This window comes from Rattus norvegicus, chromosome 14 (assembly GCF_021556685.1).
Source record: "Rattus norvegicus strain SHRSP/BbbUtx chromosome 14, alternate assembly SHRSP_T2T, whole genome shotgun sequence".
Lineage (NCBI taxonomy): Eukaryota > Metazoa > Chordata > Mammalia > Rodentia > Muridae > Rattus > Rattus norvegicus.
The window spans coordinates 19,295,363-19,306,099 of NC_141547.1; positions in this window are offsets into that span (position 1 = coordinate 19,295,363).

Sequence of the window (10,737 nt, forward strand, 5' to 3'; positions counted from 1 at the left end):
ATCATAACTATTAACATTTCTAGGTGTCATGATAAGCAAAGGCCTTTCACAGCCTTTACACTATTGGCTTTTTAAAACCAGCCTGTACCTGGAAAAGTTCTAATGCCAAACTGAAACTCACAGAAGTCAAAGCTTACCCAAAGAACAGGCAAATAAGGAAGCGATGTTTTTCAATTCTAAACCTGATTTGCAGAGAGAGAGAGAAAGAGAGAGAGAGAGAGAGAGAGAGAGAGACTCCCTAAAGATGTCAAAACAAAATGGTGTTTAAGATTTAACACTGTACTATGTCCATGGACTTGTGATATCCCCACTGCTCCTCCTTCTGTCCCCCTCCCCCTTGTCTGCCCCCTTTCTTCTTACCTCAGTTTCTTCTAGAGAGATCATTTTAAATTGATATCTTGATTCTCCCTGAACTTGCGCTATTTCAAACTTTTCTTAACTTCAAGAACATAGTGAATGATTTTCTTCATGTTTGCAGTATAAGATTTAAGAAGTGATTGAAGTGGCTGGAGAGATGGCTCAATGGTTAAGAGCACTGGTTGTTCTTCCAGAGGTCCTGAGTTCAATCCCCAGCAACCACACAGTGGCTCACAATCATCTGTAATGGGATCCGTTGCCCTTTTCTGGTGTGCTTGAAAAAAGCTACAGGGTACTCATATAAATAAAATAAATTAATCTTTCTTAAAAAAGAAGTCTTCTTACCTCATTTTTAAAAAAGTAACTGAAGAAGCAATAAAAATTTCTTATTCCCTAAAACAAAATAACAATTTAACATGTCAGAGTTGTCTCCACAAATTTTCAAATGTATTACATTTCTATACTAAATCTAAATACTACAATATATGTGGAAAAGTGCTTCAACTTTGAAAGCAATGGAGTAGAAGTTACTGGGAAGGTTCCAGTGTTAACCAGAGCCAAAACAGGAGAGAGAATTCCCTAAAGAGGTATCTGTGGTAATGTTCAGGAAGCCGAAAAAGAATGAGAAATGCCTGTAATATTCTGACTTTTTAAAACATTTTTCATTTTAAAAAAGAGTCTCGGGGTTGGGGATTTAGCTCAGTGGTAGACAGCTTGCCTAGGAAGCACAAGGCCCTGGGTTCGGTCCCCAGCTCCGAAAAAAAGAACCAAAAAAAAAAGTCTCAGCTAAAATTTAATATGGCATATTTTTTTACAAAGATTTAACATTGCAAAGTTTTAGTATCTGAAGGGCAACTCGTAACGGCCTGCATAAGCAATGAATTATGGTTTCGCTGGAGTACAACTTTTACTCCAGGATTTAAGGGATGAGAGACAGAGCAGGTAATTCATCAACCATATCCAGCAGTTCCTGTGCTTTAATACATTGTCACCTGCTAGTCATATTAGACAGGCTTAAGGAATAATGAAGCTGGGCGTGCTGACACATGTGACAGCAGCATGCAGGAGGTGAGGCCATGTCTTAATCAATGCTCCATTGCTATGAAGAGACACCATGGCCAAGGCAACTTATAAAAGAACCTGTTTAATTGGGGGCTTGGTTACAGTCCGGGACTGTCATGGTAGGGAGCAGAGCAGCAGGCAGGCAGGCAAGGTGATGGAAGAGAAGCTGAGAGATTACATCTTGTGGAGGCAGAGAAAGGAAGAGACACAGGGCATGATATGGGAAACCTCAAAACCCACCCCGTGATTCACCTCCTCCAATAAGGCCACACCTCCTAACCCTTCCAAAACAGTTCCACCAGCCAGGAGCCAAGCATTCAAATATAGGAGCCCATGGGGGCTAATCTCATTCAAACCACCATAGGCAGGATTGGGAGTTTGAGTCTAGCCTGGGCTATATACATAGTGAGACCACCCTGTATTCAAATATTGAGGGTCGTATACTTGATGGTGGACCCAGCACTTACCAAGCATGCCCAAGGCTCTGAGTGTGAAACTGAACATGGAGTCGGAGGCTGGGGACACAGGGAAGAGTTTTCTTAAGTATCCATAGTTCAGAAGTGAAAAACTGTAACTTATGGCTGTCGATCAACAACATGCAAGAAGAAAGCTAGAAAATAAACTTTAGGTTAAATTTAAAAAAATGAAATGTCAAATTGAAGAATGATTCAGGCTAAGCCACAAATACATTAAAAACTACACACAAGCACTGTAACACAGACACATGCAAGCATGCACCCATGTAACTCATGGAGGAAATGCTACCATAAATCTTCCTCAACTGGAAGCCTTGGCAAAGGTAAGAACTCTACAAAGCCAGGTGTGGCACACACCCGTTGTCCCAACCTCTCAGGTACTTGGGCTCAAACAAGAAGGTGACCTCAGCCCAGGAGCTCAGAGCCACCGTAAGCGGAAGGATGAAATGGACTCTGAGAAAAATATTATGTTCTAGAGCACACACTGAATCCCTAGGGATAATCTGAAGAGTTGTGAGTTTGACTCCAACCTGAGCTACATAATGATATCCTCTCCCTCTCTCTCTCTCTGTCTCTCTCTCTCTCTCTCTCTCTCTCTCTCTCTCTCTCTCTCTCTCTCTCTCTCAAAGATTTATTTATTCATTATATATAAGCACACTGTAGCTGTCTTCAGACACACCAGAAAAGAGCATCAGATCCCATTACGGATGGTTGTGAGCCACCATGTGGTTGCTGGGATTTGAACTCAGGACCTCTGGAAGAGCAGCCAGTGCTCTTAACCACTGAGCCATCTCTCCAGCCCAGTGACATCCCTTCTCAAAACAATTAATAATGAACGAGTAAATAAACACAAGCAAGCAGTTCTCCATGAAACTGAGTCTATAAAAGAACCTTAAGTTGGCAAGCTGGGCTACAGAGTGACACCCCTTCTCAAAATAAATAATTAAATAAAAAAGAAGCCAGCAGCGGCGCATGAAACTGAATCTATAAAATCGTCTTAAATTGGTAAGAATAGAACAATGTGTCCTAGCAGACGTAAAACATAAAGCTGGGGAGCAATGGTTCACCGCAATAGTGTTATCTCCCCATTCTGTGTGGAGTTATTTTCTTATTTCAATATTTTTTCAATCGTTAAAGTATTTTAAAGGCCATATTCTATTTGTTTTTTACTTTGTGTGTATGTGTGTGTATGGTTTGTGCTTATATGCACACACAGAGTTGTTTGTTTTTGAGACCAATTGGATCTCTCGTTGCGTTTAGAGCTCACTAATTGGATACACTGGCTGGCTAGCAGGCTGTGGAGAAACTCCTCTCTCTTCCTACCTCCAAGTGCTAGTGTTAAAGACACTCACTACCCGGCAGGGTCTCAGGTTCCCACAGCAGGAACTTTACCAGCTGAGTCTGTCTCCCAGCCCATATTCTACTTTAAAAAAAGGAGTGTTTGCTTTTATTGTCATTGTCAAGAAGGGAGTGAATGATAATTTATTTTTAAATCTGAAATTATAAATCAATAGGAAAATACTAATATACTCAAATTCTAACCTACTAAACTTTCAAGTTTAAACTTTAAACTTAAGTTAGACAGAGGTATCTTTCACTTAACCTAGAGTATAAATGCCAATAAATGTTGCCGATAACTAAATTTCAACAAAAAAAATCATATTATCTTTCCAATATGGGAATCGAGATGTTGGTTTCTGAATCCAAACAAGACTGCTGAAGCCAAAAAACATCCTAACATCCTCTGTGCATACACTCTGTGCACACTTGAGGCATGTAACAGTGGTGTGTAAGGCTGTGGCTGGGTTTATGGTAGATGCTACTGTTCTGTTTATAATTTCTCGATTGTTTAGCTCTCTTTGCTAACTATTATTCAGGAATGTCTCCCTTCTCTTCCTCGTCACGCTTACTTTGTTTGGCTTTTCTAGTTCGCTTTCTGTTGCTGAAATAAACACCGTGACCAAATGCAACTTAAGCCCTTGGCTTACACTTTCCGGTTACAATACGCCACTGAAGCAGGAATTGTTCATGATGCTTCTGGGCTTGTGCACACCGGTTCAGCTGGCTTCCTACCCAGCGGTAGCCCCGCCCACAGTGGCCTGGACCTTCCGACATCAATTGGCAATCAAGAAAATGCCCCCACAGAGATCTCTATAGGTCAATGGAATCCTGGCAAAGCTAACCAAAACCTCCTCGGACTACACTGTCTGTGTCAAGTTCACACTGAGGCTAACTAGAACAATAAAATAAAAACCACAAGATATCAAGGGGAAGGAGACACATTATCAAAAGGTTCATGCTCCTTTTAGTCCCTACTGCATGAAGGTTTACCCAGGTGCCTGTCCTCTGTGTTGTTCCTTTGATCACTCCAGGAAATAGTGGATTCATTACAGTAATCATAGATATATATTCTATCTTCTAAAAGGGAACACAAAAACCCTTGCTTTAAAAAACAGATGGCTCAGTGGTTAAGAGCACTGGCTGCTCTCCCGAAGGTCCTGAGTTCAAATCCCAGAAACCACATGGTGGCTCACAACCACCTGTAATAAGATCTGATGCTCTCTTCTGGTGTGTCTGAAGACAACTACAGTGTACTATAAATAAATAAATAAATAAATAAATAAATAAATAAATAAATAAATAAATAAATAAATAAATCTAAAAAACAAACAGATAAACAGTGCATAACTACAATCCTAGCAGCACCCAGAAAGTCAATGCAGCCAATTCCAGGCCAGTGTGGGCTACCCTGAGCCCCGACCTGTGTTAGACAGACTTTGGTCAGCATGAGATACTTGGTGAGCAAAACGACTCGGGAGTTTTCTTTGGCTTGCATGTTCAGCCCATTGGCTGGGAGTGAGGGTATGGTAGACGCAAGAACCTTCATCGTGGAAGCCAGAAGGTGAGACGATTGATTCTTCATTCGTAGGCTTCCTTCTTTTTATTCCAGTCAGGACTCTAGCAAACCAGATGGGGCTGCCCACATCCAAGATAGTGCTTTCTCCCCTTAAATAACTGTCTTTGGAGGGGCTGGGAAAACAGCTCAACGGTTAAGAACATTTAGCTCTCAACACTGGTAAGCAGGAGGGTCAAAAGCATCCGTAACTCCAGCTCTGGTAATCTGATGCCCTCTTCTGGCCACCTCAGGCAACTGCATGCTTATACATAAACTACAAGCAAACATGTATGCGTACACGCTTTTTAAAATAAAGTTTTTAGTAAAAGAAAACGTTAATTTAGGCTACGGTTCCAGAGGGCCAGAATCCATAATGCTAAGGAGAAGGCATGGTATCAGGAATGTCCGAGGGCTCACATTTCAAATGGCAAGCAGGAGGCAGAGAGCAATGGCCCCCCAGTCTTTTGAAACCTCAAGAGTGCCGCCAGTAACACATCTGCTTTCTGGGCAGAACCTTTGATGTAATTCTGAGTGTCAGCTCTTGGTTTTCTCTACTTCTGAGGTCTTATCCAGAAAAATCCACCTGTGCCGATATCCTGAAGTGTTTTCCTTGTCTTATTTTGCTTCCAATGTGGCTTTGCTTAAGTTTCCTTGGATATTTGAAGTCCGCTGTGGTCTCACATGAATTTGGGATGTTTCCTCCAGTTATCCAGTGGTTCTTGGTATTAAAAGTCACTCTGAGAAGATGCGCCTAGTCCTGCAGTGATGTGCCAGGGTGGGGCAATACCCAGGGGAGCACCCCACTTCTCGGAGGAGAAGGGAAGGGAGGAATGAGGGGGGAGGAGCTGTGTGAGGGAGGAACTAAGAGGCTGATATCCAGATGTAAAGTGAATAAATAAATAAATTAATGAAATGCTTCAAAGAAAAGTCTCTCGCTGTTACACAGCAGCCTAAATATCCTTTTTTATTTCTAGCAATGGTTTGTTTTTATAAAATTAGGTGCTATTCCAACACTTGGCATATAAATTTACATCTCTCTTTTTGTTGTTTAACGATTTATTTATTTTACGTATGTGAGTTCACTGTCTCTGTCTTCAGACACACCAGAAGAGGGCATCACCTAATTAGTGGGTGGCTTTCCTGAGGGTGACACCCAAAGTTGTCCTCTGGCCTCCACTCAAACACAAGCATACACTTGCATACTTGCGTGCGCGCGCATGCACACACACACACACACACACACACACACACACACACACACACACACACACACACACACTGTTGGGGAGGAGCAAAGCTCATAGCCTATTTAACCCAGCTACAACCCCAAATAAGAAAGGCTTCTTAATGTTAGCCTATGAAGCTGAAAATGAGTTTTCTCTAATTTTTACGACTGTAAACAATACACTGACACTTTATTTTTTTAGCAAAAATGTTTACATTCACAAAGGAAGAACTATAATTTTTACAATGTTAAGATACAAAGATTTCTATTCAACACTGTTCAAATAGTAAGAGAAAATTATGAACTAATATCCCTTAATAACTTTAAAATCCCTCCAAAGGAAGAGTAATGGCTAATATAGGTCTTTCCTTTATCAGCCCCTGGCATGCAGGAGAAACTTGATACATGCTTGTGAATAAAGAAATCAAATAACAAATGAATTATTAAATTTTCATACTAATGACTTTTTTCCCCAAATATCTCATCCCCCATAACAATCCTGCTTTCCAGATGTCAGCACAGACAGTAACTTATCGAGCCTTTCCTCACGGATTCTCCGCACACTCAGGACGGACGGAGGGAGTGGGGAGCAGGATGATACTGCATCCACTTAGAAGCACAGGAGGGATCTTGCTGCAGCTCCACTTTACTCAGTCCTCTGTTCTGAGGCAGGGTCTCACAGTACAGCTCAGGCTGACTTTGAACTCACGGTCCCCGCGGTTCATTCCAAGTGACTGGACTACATTCCGTTCATTCCTTTTCACTATTGCACAGACTCGCTCATCTTCCAGATACTTCCAACAGTCAGTACGTTAAGTACGAGGAAAGAAAGACGCTGATAATGATGCTTATTGCACAGGTTTGTCCTGCTCCTTTTCTGACAGGGTCTCACTACACAACCCTAGTTGTGTCTGGAACTATCTAGATCATTAGCCTCAAACTTTTAGCAACCAACTTCCTTCTGCCTCCCAAGGGCACAGGATGACAGCCTTGTGCCACTATGTCTCTGAGCACCTTTTTTCTTTTTTTTAAGATTTATTTCATATATGTGAGTACACGGTAGCTGTCTTCAGACACACCAGAAGAGGGCATCGGATCCCATTACAGATGGTTGTGAGCCACTGTGAGGTTGGGAATTGAACTCAGGACCTCTGGAAGAACAGTCAGCGTTCTCAACCGCTGAGCCATCTCTCCAGCCCCTGAGCACCTTTTAATAACTGACACATACTACATGTTTAAACTGCATGGCTTATGGGCTGTTATTTATTGTGGTGCTGAGGAGTAAACAGTGACTTGCACATGTGAGGCAAGTACTATATCTTCATCCCTGAATGGCCTTATTTTAGATAAAGGCACTGAAATCCATATTTGTCCAAGGTAAGACAGTAAAAGGCAAGGCCAAAATGTGTAGGCTACACTGTTGTCTTGGAAACCCGTGCACATACTTGCTACTTTTGTAATGTTCAATATATTAACGCTAACATAACAACTGCCGGTGTGGGCCAAACTCGAATGTAATAGGACATGACAGGGGCTGTTCCTTGCTTTTGCTGGTGTTTGTACGAAACGATGGTTTCATTATGTCGCCCTCAATCACCATATTCCAATCACGCATATTCCAAGAAACTTCGCTCCAGCACTCCCCACCCAGGAGCCCAATTTAACATCTACAGTTGTTGCTCACCCACCATCTGCACAGGAGGGAAAACGTGTGTTACCTAAGCCTAGCATACTTTGCTTACCATGAGGATCTCAAGTCCCACCCATTTTCCGGCAAGAAAAACTGAGCAAGATTGAGTCTTCCTTGAGGCTACAACTCCATTGTACATGTGTATAACATTTACCCATCCATGATGGGCAGGGTAGGTGCATGTCCCAGTATCACTATTGTGTCTGACTTAAGACTGTGGGGTACACAGTCAGAAGTGGAATAGCTAGATCAGATGCTAGTTCTATCCCTGAGGACTCCCACACTGATTTTTGTAGTAGCTGACCATTCTTACTAGCAGGAAGTTCTCTTCACCCTACACTAATCTGATCCACCTTTGTTGTCTCTATTACAGCCTTCTGACGGGGGTGAAATGGAATCTCAGAGTCGTTTTAATTTCTCTTTTCCTTATGTTAAGGATATTGAGCATTTGTATTCATTGCCCACCCACTCATTCACACTTAAAAGACATCTTTTATTATGTGTATGGGTATTTTGCCTGTGTGTGTGTGTGAAATTGGAAGTACAGCCAGCCATGAGCTATCATGTGGGTCCTAGGAATCAAACCCAAGTCCAACAGCAAGCGTTGTTAGCTGCTGAGTCGTCTTTCCAGCCCCCATTGACATATCTTGAGAACTGTGCTCAATGGAGTTGCCCATTAATGATTATCTGTTCTTCTGGTATTTAGTTTTAAGCCTGCATGTTCTATTACTGTCACTTCCCATTTGATTTCATCGTGCTTGTCAACTTTGCCATTACGTTCTGGGGCACTGTCCTGTTTAGATCATAGCCCCTCTATGCACAACGGCACATGCCCCCAGGAATCCGTCTCAACATTTGGTAAGCTGAAGCAAGAAGACTGGGTTTGAGACCAGCCTGGTCTACATAGCAGACACTGTCTCAAAAGCAATTTACAGTCTGTATCCAAACCTTGAAACGTTTTGCCTGTTTTCATCGAGGAGTTTCAGTCTCATTAAGAGTTTTTACTGACTTTGAATGCTTTGTTCTGGGCGAGAGATGGGAACCTAAGCACTCTACATGTAACTTGCCAGGTTTTCAAGCATCCTTTATCAAAGAGGCTAGCTTCAAAGGTTCTTGATCATGTGAAAGTCAATCTGTGGACTTTTCTAGGCCTTCTCTATTCCTATTAGCCCTGTGTCTGTTCTTATATTCACACTGCAGTCCCTCTATGACTACTTATATCTGCCAAGAAAACCAGTCAACAACAATGCATTCCTTGTCCCGCCTCTTCGTGTTCTTACTTGGTTTCAGTTAACAGTGACGTACTTACTGGTTTCACTGAGAGACCTTAAAACTGTTATTTCCCTTTGTGTTTTATGAAACAATTTGTTATTTGACATTTGTTATTTCTTTATCCATCTGGCCTGGGCTTGGTTTTTTGGGGTGATTCTCTTTTTAGGGGTGATTTGCCTTTTCATTCTTGTTAGTCTTCAATTGCTTAGGCTTTCCACATGAAGTAGCCACGACTCTTCAGGGTCTAAGGATGTTTTGAATCTGAAATGTACCCCAAGAAGTTCATGCTTAGTCTTAGCAAGGCTTGATGGAACACACCTTCAATTCCAGAACTCAGGGTACAAGGATCTCCAAGTTCCAGAACAGCTTGGGAACAGATAATGAGATCTTATTCACTGTTTGGGAAGTTGTATAAACTTTAGCATGTGGAATCTGGCTAAAGGTCTCCGGGAGTGGGCCCCTGTATATCTGTGGTCCTTCTAGTAACACCCACAGGTTTGTGGTTAGCTGTGAATAGCTCTCCTCTGTCACAGTGTTCTGTTCAGGGACCAAATGATCATGGCCCTTTGACATAGAGAAATAAGCATTTGGTCTCAGTGCTACAAAGGTAACTAACAGCTGAGTCTACATCACCACCAGTTTCCTGAGCTCACACTAGGTGTTGGGGAGATTTTTGGTCCTGGGAGACAGAAAAATCTTGTCTTCCATACTTGAGACATTTAATTAAAAAACCTCTCAGGACAGCCTCCCTTTGGCCAGGTAGCAAGCAAGGTAGGAACAGTAAATGGTCTCCTCTCCCCATCTGTGGACATGATGTGACCAGCTGTCTCATTCTCCTAATGCTGTCTTTACTGCAGGAACACGCTAGAACCTGAATTGAGAGCCAAAATAAACACTTCCTCCCCTAAGCTGCTTTTTATCTGGGTATTTTTATCACAGCAACAGAAAGGGTTAGTTTTTAAATATAATTCTAAAGTATAATTTTGTCATGATGCTGTATATAGGTAGCAGGATTAAATCAGGCTAATTATGATCTCAAATATTATTTCTGGTGGTTGAGAACGCTTGCAATTTACTTAGTATGTAAAAATACATTGGAGCTGGAGAAGTGACTCGGCAGGTGTTGCCCCTCCAGAGTTCACATCTGGAGAAGTGACTCGGCAGGTGTTGCCCCTCCAGAGTTCACATCTGGAGAAGTGACTCGGCAGGTGTTGCCCCTCCAGAGTTCACATCTGGAGAAGTGACTCGGCAGGTGTTGCCCCTCCAGAGTTCACATCTGGAGAAATGACTCGGCAGGTGTTGCCCTTCCAGAGTTCACATCTGGAGAAATGACTCGGCAGGTGTTGCCCTTCCAGAGTTCACATCTGGAGAAGTGACTCGGCAGGTGTTGCCCTTCCAGAGTTCACATCTGGAGAAATGACTCGGCAGGTGTTGCCCTTCCAGAGTTCACATCTGGAGAAATGACTCGGCAGGTGTTGCCCTTCCAGAGTTCACATCTGGAGAAATGACTCGGCAGGTGTTGCCCCTCCAGAGTTCACATCTGGAGAAGTGACTCGGCAGGTGTTGCCCTTCCAGAGTTCACATCTGGAGAAATGACTCGGCAGGTGTTGCCCTTCCAGAGTTCACATCTGGAGAAATGACTCGGCAGGTGTTGCCCTTCCAGAGTTCACATCTGGAGAAGTGACTCGGCAGGTGTTGCCCCTCCAGAGTTCACATCTGGAGAAGTGACTTGGCAGGTGTTGCCCTTCCAGAGTTCACA